The sequence below is a fragment of the Macaca fascicularis genome, chromosome 7 (assembly GCF_037993035.2).
Source record: "Macaca fascicularis isolate 582-1 chromosome 7, T2T-MFA8v1.1".
In the NCBI taxonomy this organism is placed as follows: Eukaryota; Metazoa; Chordata; class Mammalia; order Primates; family Cercopithecidae; genus Macaca; species Macaca fascicularis.
This window is the reverse complement of record NC_088381.1, coordinates 45,022,231-45,029,530: the sequence shown is the minus strand read 5'-3', so window position 1 is coordinate 45,029,530 and position 7,300 is coordinate 45,022,231. Positions and strand designations below refer to the sequence as shown.

Here is a 7,300-nt window from a genome sequence, read left to right as displayed (position 1 = left end):
AACCACTGACAAGTCTATCAGCCTGGTTTCACAGAACTGGCAGCCCACTGGCCTCTGCCTTCTCTGTCTCCTACTCTCCTTGTCTTTCCCTGAAAAGCAAATCTAATGATTGGCAAAAACAAAACCAAGGATGGAGGAGAGGGGCTGGCTAGTCTGTTATTTTGTGAAGCCATTCATCTCTGCCAGATTTAGGTTTACCAGGAAAGTAGGTTGAAATAGACGTGTGTCTGCTTTGTTCTAACCCTATTCTTCTCTGGATAGTGGTACCAATCGGTATTCTGGGCTTAGAATGACAGAAATGTCTGTGCCAGGCATCACAGTAAACATTTCACACAGATGAGCATGTTATATTTACACAAGCCTCTGAAGTACATACCATTATTATCATTCCCATTCTTCAGATGAAGAAACTAAGGCAGAGAGCTGTGGAGTAGCTTGTCTGTGGCCTCATAACTACAGGGTGGGAGAACACCAGGATTTGAACTCAGGCTGTCTGGCCACCCTGACCCCACCTGCTACCAACCTTCTGTGCCCTCTCAGTTCTCCCCACCCATCATGTTCTTTGCAGTCAGGACCCCAGCTTTAGGTGCCCAAAGCTTTCTGTGGTCCTGGTCACTTCACTTGGGCTAAGGAGCCAATTAACTAACTTACTGAGCCATCCCGTGCCAATGGGGAAGGGCTGGAGGAAACCCCACCCCCATCCCACACATACTCTGGACAGCCCTCACTCCTACCCCAGGAGCAAATGCCATCTCATCCTGGACATCTTCCTTGATTTTGTCCTGAAGTCTATACCACTTTATACCTCTCTTGGGACCTTTACCTCCTTCCAGTAATTACTTGTGTCTGTACAAGACTTCATAGTCTCCAAAGGCCTTTCCCATCCACCTAGTCCAGCTTCTTCCCAGGCCTTTTAACCTCCTTCTCTAACTGGGATGGCATTGAGCATGGTGGTTCAGCACCTGAGCTCTGGAATCCAGTCTGCAGCATCCTCGCTCCACCACTTGCTAGCTGTGTGCCGCTGGGCAAGGTACTTGCTCAACTTCTCAACATCTCAGTTTCCATATCTGTGAAACTGGGATAATAATAATGTCACCCTCATCTGGTCGGAGGGTTGAATGAGATGAACACACAAGCACACACAGCACCCAAACTCAGTAAGTGCTGGCTGTTGTTATCATCTCACTAAATCTTCTCCCAAAACTCCTGTGGGAATAAACCTCCCCATCACCCTCCCACACACACTCTGGTTCTTGTCATCAGTAAAAATGAGTCTGAACCAGATGACCTTTAAGCTTTCTTCCAGCTCCGTCAAGCTATGATTGTACCATGAATCACAGTTATTATGGACACATTTTAACTATGCCATAGCAATCTCCTGAAGGCCCAGCCCTTAACATAGGGCGTTGTATACAGTTGGCTGTCCTGCCAGGGTGATGTTAGCACCTAACAATAGTTCTTGCCTCATCCATGCATTGGGATGAACAAATGAGAAAATTCCTGTATAGCATTTAGTCCAGTGCCTGGCACTGAGTAAGCCCCTAATAAGTCATAGTTTCTATTATTATCCCATCTGATACCGATAAGATTCCCAAACATGGTCATTAAAAGCAAAGGAGCCACACTGGGTGTGGACTTATCCTAGTGCTGATCCTGTGAGACCTTGAGCAAGTTAATTCACCACCCCGTGCCTCAATTTCTTCCTCTGTAATATGGATGTGATTATGAGTAACTTCCTAATAAGGTTGTTGTGAGTTAATAGAAGGGCACTTAGGATTGTGCCTGGCGTCTGCTTTGTATATGTAAGTGCTTTTTGTCATCATTTACAGGTGTCAGTGGCACCAAGGGACGTCCCCAAGCAGTAGTGGAGTTGGGATCCAAACCTAAGCTTGACTGATTCCAGAGCCTCGGTGCTAATATTAGGAGATGTTGCTGCCCTGTGCGATCCCCGTGCATTTCAGCAGGAGCCTCCGTGTCCACTCCTGTCAGTTGCCTTCCCTGGCAAAGGAGTTTTTATAATGGTGAGTTCAGGATGGGAGGGGAGTGAGTCAGCACCAGAGATACCTAAGGATGCCCTCAAATCATACCACAGGAGAAGCAGCCTTCTCCTCACCTGCGTCTGGTCAAATCACTTTAGCATTCCATCAGGACCTGGCCCAGAAGCCCAGAAACATGACAACACCCATGCCTGCCATCTAGCCTGGAAGCTGCAGCGAAACCCTCAGCACTCATGCTGATGTCATATTTGAGGCTAGTCCTAGCTCTTCCATGGAGACAGGCCCTGGCCTTGAGGCCATTTCCCATTTCTGAGGCATGATTCACTCAGCAGACAAGACCAGACAGACTCGTTCATACCTACCAGAGGAAAGAGAGCTGGGTGGTGGATCCAGGGGGAGAAGAAAAACAAACAGGGGTTAGGGCTGGCAGGACTCTCACTACTGGGCTGCAGGGGCGGAGCGGGCAGGCAGAGCGCCCGACTTAGGAGCCATACCCAGCATGGCCACCCACTCAGCCATTTATCTTCCTTGTAGTCAAATGTATTGATTTAAACAGGAATCCATCTGTGCTTCTAAAGCCCCAGAAATGCACTTACATCTCACGTTTGTGTAGCACAATGATTTTCAAAGCAGTTTCCCACAAATAATTTTAATTTGGGTTACTTTTTAAATATTTGCTTCTCTTATTAACAAAGCAACACATGCTTATGAGGAATGCTGGGACAATATTTCAAATGTCGATTTTAAATGTATGTAGAATTATACCACTAGCAACAAGATTTTCAGTAAATTTCCCACTAGTCTTTTTTCTAAGCCCATAGACATATATAGTTCATGAAACAAAATTGGAGCCATACCACACAAAGAGTTCTGTATCTTTTTTTCTTTTCATTTACCATAAAGTCATGGACATTTTTCAATGTTACCAAACATTCTGCTACAGCAATTCGTAATGGCTGCATTTATCAGAATAGATGTGTTATCATTTTGGTGGCCATGCCCTGATTGTTGGACTTGCAAGATGTTTACAAAAATATTCCTATTAAAACAACAGTGCCACGAACACCTTTTTACTTGCATTTTTGTCTGTATATCTGATTATGGGCCAATAATAAATTTCTAGTAATGGAATTACTAGCTCACAGGAATTGAATCTTTCTGAATATATCTAGCCAAATTACTTTCCAGAAAATACATCCGGTTTACACTCCCCCGGCAATGTGTTCGAATGTTCTCGCTCTGTTTTGAGCTTGTGAGCCAGTGAGTTAGGTAACAAGATCTCATGTTACAGACGAAGAAAACTGGGCGCAAAGAGATTAAGTAACCAGCTCCAGTTTGTACAACTGAGACCCAAGCTCTGGCCTCCTGGAGTTGGTGTCAGGGGCCTTCCAGACAAGGAGAGCTCTGAAGAGGTTTCCTGAGTAATGGAGTTGGATAAAACTTTTTTTTTTTTTTTTTTTTTTTGAGACGGAGTCTCACTCTGTCACCCAGGCTGGAGTGCAGTCATGACATCTTGGCTCACTGCAACCTCCGCCTCCCAGGTTCAAGTGATTCTCCTGCCTCAGCCTCCCAAGTAGCTGGGATTACAGACATGTGCCCCTATGTCCAGCTAATTTTTATATTTTTAATAAGTAGAGACAGGCTTCACTATGTTGGCCAGGCTGGTCTCAAACTCCTGACCTCAGGTGATCCACCTGCCTCAGCCTCCCAAAGTGCTGCGATAACATGTGTGAGCCATCACGCCTGGCCTTCTTCTATTATTTATTAGAGACATTAGTCTGTAATTTCTCCTTTTTGTAATAACTTTGTTATGTTTTGATATCAAAGTTATGCTGGCGTGAAAAGTGAGAAATTTTCCCTTTTTTCTCCTCTAGTATTCTCTTTGAGGGAAGGTTTCTACTTATGGATCGAAGTTTTTAAAATAGATGTAGGTATATGTACATTTTGTACTTTTTCTTTTTTTTTTTTTTTTTTTTTTGAGATGGAGTCTCGCTCTGTTGCCCAGGCTGGAGTGCGGTGGCACTGGAGTGCGGTGTCTGTAGTACGGCTCACTACAAGCTCCGCCTCCCGGGTTTACGCCATTCTCCTGCCTCAGCCTCCCGAGTAGCTGGGACTACAGGCGCCCGCCACCTCGCCCGGCTAGTTTTTTTGTATTTTTTAGTAGAGACGGGGTTTCACCGTGTTAGCCAGGATGGTCTCGATCTCCTGACCTCGTGATCCACCCGCCTCGGCCTCCCCAAGTGCTGGGATTACAGGCTTGAGCCACCGGGCCCGGCCACATTTTGTACTTTTTCTTATGTTTGTTTTGGTAAATTGGGTTTCTCAAAGAATTGATTCACTTCCTTCAAATTTTCAATTTTATTAGCATACATTTTTTATAATATCTGTTTATCATTTTAATATCTGTAGCATCTGTTTTTATGGCCTGCTTTTTTCATTCCTGATACTGGTAATTCATATTGTCTCTTTGTTTTTCTTAATTAGTCTTACTACTATTTCTCAATTTGTATTTAATTATTTATTTATTTGGATACAGGGTCTCACTCTGTCACTCAAGCTTGAATACAGTGAAATGATCACAGCTCACTGCAGCCTTAGCCTTGGCTCAAGCGATCCTCCCACCTCAGCCTCCCATAGTGCTAGGAGTACACGCATGAGCCACTGTGCCTGGCCTATCAATTGTTTTAACCTTTTCAAAGAATGAATGTTTGGATTTATTTTCCATATTGCAAATTTTTTTCTATTTCACAGATTTTTGCTCTTTATTACTTCTTTGCTTTTTCTTTATTTGGTCCTAATTTGATTGCCCTTCTTTTAGATTCCTGATTTTCAATTCTTAGTTTTTTTGTTTTTTTTTTTCTTTTTTTGAGACAGAGTCTCACTCTGTCACCCAGGCTGGAGTGCAGTGGCACAACCTTGACTCACTGCAACCTCTTCCTCACAGGTTCAAGCGATTCTCCTGCCTCAGCCTCTCAAGTAGCTGGGATTACGGTGTGCACCACCACACCCAGCTAATTTTTGCATTTTTAGTAAAGACAGGGTTTCACCATGCTGGCCAGGCTGGTCTCAAATTCCTAACCTCTAGTGATCCACCTGCCTCAGCCTCCCAAAGTGCTGTGATTACAGGCGTGAGCCACCTTGCCCAGCCAATTCTTAGTCTTTTTTTTTTTTTAGAGGTTAGGAATTTGAGACCAGCCTGGCCAGCATGGTGAAACCCTGTCTTTACTAAAAATACAAAAATTAGCTGGGCGTGGTGGTGCACACCGTAATCCCAGCTACTTGAGAGGCTGAGGCAGGAGAATCGCTTGAACCTGTGAGGAAGAGGTTGCAGTGAGCCAAGGTTGTGCCACTGCACTCCAGCCTGGGTGACAGAGCGAGACTCTGTCTCAAAAAAAGAAAAAAAACAAACAAAAAAACTAAGAATTGAAAATCAGGAATCTAAAAGAAGGCCATACATTTTCCTCTAATCACTGTCTGGCTGATATCCTACAGTTTATAAAATAAAATTATATATGTTTATTACAAGAATCAAATTAAGAAATTATATCAGCTTCTCTAACATACTTATTTACACAGCAAATATAATATACCAAGATGATGCAAACCTTTCAAATATGTCAAGCTACAGTTTTCTTTGCTTTTTTTTCCTAGTTTAAAATATATTGTTGTTCTTCCACCTTATCTTTGTTTTCAGAAGTGGTTTTTCTCTTATCCTGCCTTTTAATTTTGTTAGGTTTGGTGATGCAGGAAATCAAAAAAGAATTTAGACAAGAACAAATGAAGTTATGATCTGAATATTTTTGAAGCAATAGATTTAAATTTGAGAAGTTTTAGTTGTAATGATCCTGCAAGTTTTGGTTTGTTGTGTTTTCATTATTATTCAGTTCAAAATATTTTCTAAATCTCATGTGATTTTTTTATTCATAAGTTATTTAGAAGTCCTACCAAATCTGAAAGCAGTTGGGGGTTGTATTATTAGCTACATATGACAGATGTTTGGCTTAATTCCACAGTCGAAGAACACAATCTGTAGGATTTCATTCCTTTGATATTTGTTAAGGTTTGATTATGTCTCAGCATGTGGTGTATCTGGGGGAAATGTTCAATGTGTACTTGAGAAGAATGTGCTTTCTGCACTTGTTTATAATATCTAAAACAAAAGAGTGATTATCTTCTAGGTTATATAAAAACTCATGCAAATCAATAAAAAGAAAAACGCCACAGGAAACCCTATAGAAAAAAAAATAGCATCGGAAAAGAACAAGTTATTCACAGAAGCAAAAGCCCAAAATAGAAGAGATACTCAAATTTATTAGTAATCAGAGGAATGCAATCACAAGATACCACTTTTACACATGGACGTCAGAATGGCAAAAATTAGATAGGCAAAACCAAATGTTAGTGTTTATCACAGAGAACTCACAAAGGTTTTTAGGAGGAAATGTACAAGGACCTTTATCTGAGTGGTGGGCTTTATCTGAGTGGTGGGAAAGTGAGGGCAACCTAGGTATTCATTATCACAAATGGAGAAGAACCTTATGATGGCTGCTCACTCTGGCAAGATTGGTTAGTGGCTCAATCTATCTCCTTTTCTTCCAAGACACACAAATAGACTACATTTTTCAGTCTTCATTGCAGTTAGGCACAGCCATTTGACTGAGGTCTAGTCAAAGAATATGAATGGAAATGATGTTGCTATTCCAGGCCCATGAAAACCTCTCACACAAGATATTTATGCCTTTCACCTTCTGCCAGTGCAATGCAGGTGGATGTGACCATCTTGGAAGCCGTGTTAAAGAAGGCAGAGCCACAAGATAGATGCAGCCAGGTTCTCTAAATCACCACTGGGGAGAAACCTACACACCAATGAGGAATACCCATTTTTTGGATTTCAAGAGCAAGAAATAAACTTCACTTGTGTTCAGCATTATGTGCTTTGGGGTTTGTTTATTAAAGCAACTAGTGTCACTGCAACAATATGTAGTACACTATGAAAATACAATGCTGGAGAAAGAAGTGATGGAATAGATATGCATAAAACACCATTGATGGGCCTCACAAACATAGGGTTAAGTGCAAAAGTGGGGAAACAGAATGAGATTTATAACTAGATTCTACTCATTAAATAGCATATACAAACAATATAATAATACATGTTTTCTAAGGATACATGCAATGTATATATTTAAGGATGTATAACAAATGCTTTAGAATGGGTATGTATGGGCCAGGTGCAGTGGCTCACACCTGTAATCCCAGCACTTTGAGAAACTGAGGCAGATGGATCACCTGAGGTTGGGAGT

General features: G+C 41.9%; 1 long non-coding RNA gene across 1 annotated transcript; it reads left to right on the top strand.

The window, feature by feature from the left end:
- Positions 1–1,829: 1,829 nt before the first annotated feature.
- On the top strand, positions 1,830–6,922 carry LOC123574446 (uncharacterized). The gene is made up of 2 exons (XR_006699322.2): positions 1,830–2,021; positions 6,753–6,922. It is a non-coding gene; the product is annotated as an uncharacterized lncRNA (long non-coding RNA).
- Positions 6,923–7,300: the final 378 nt, after the last annotated feature.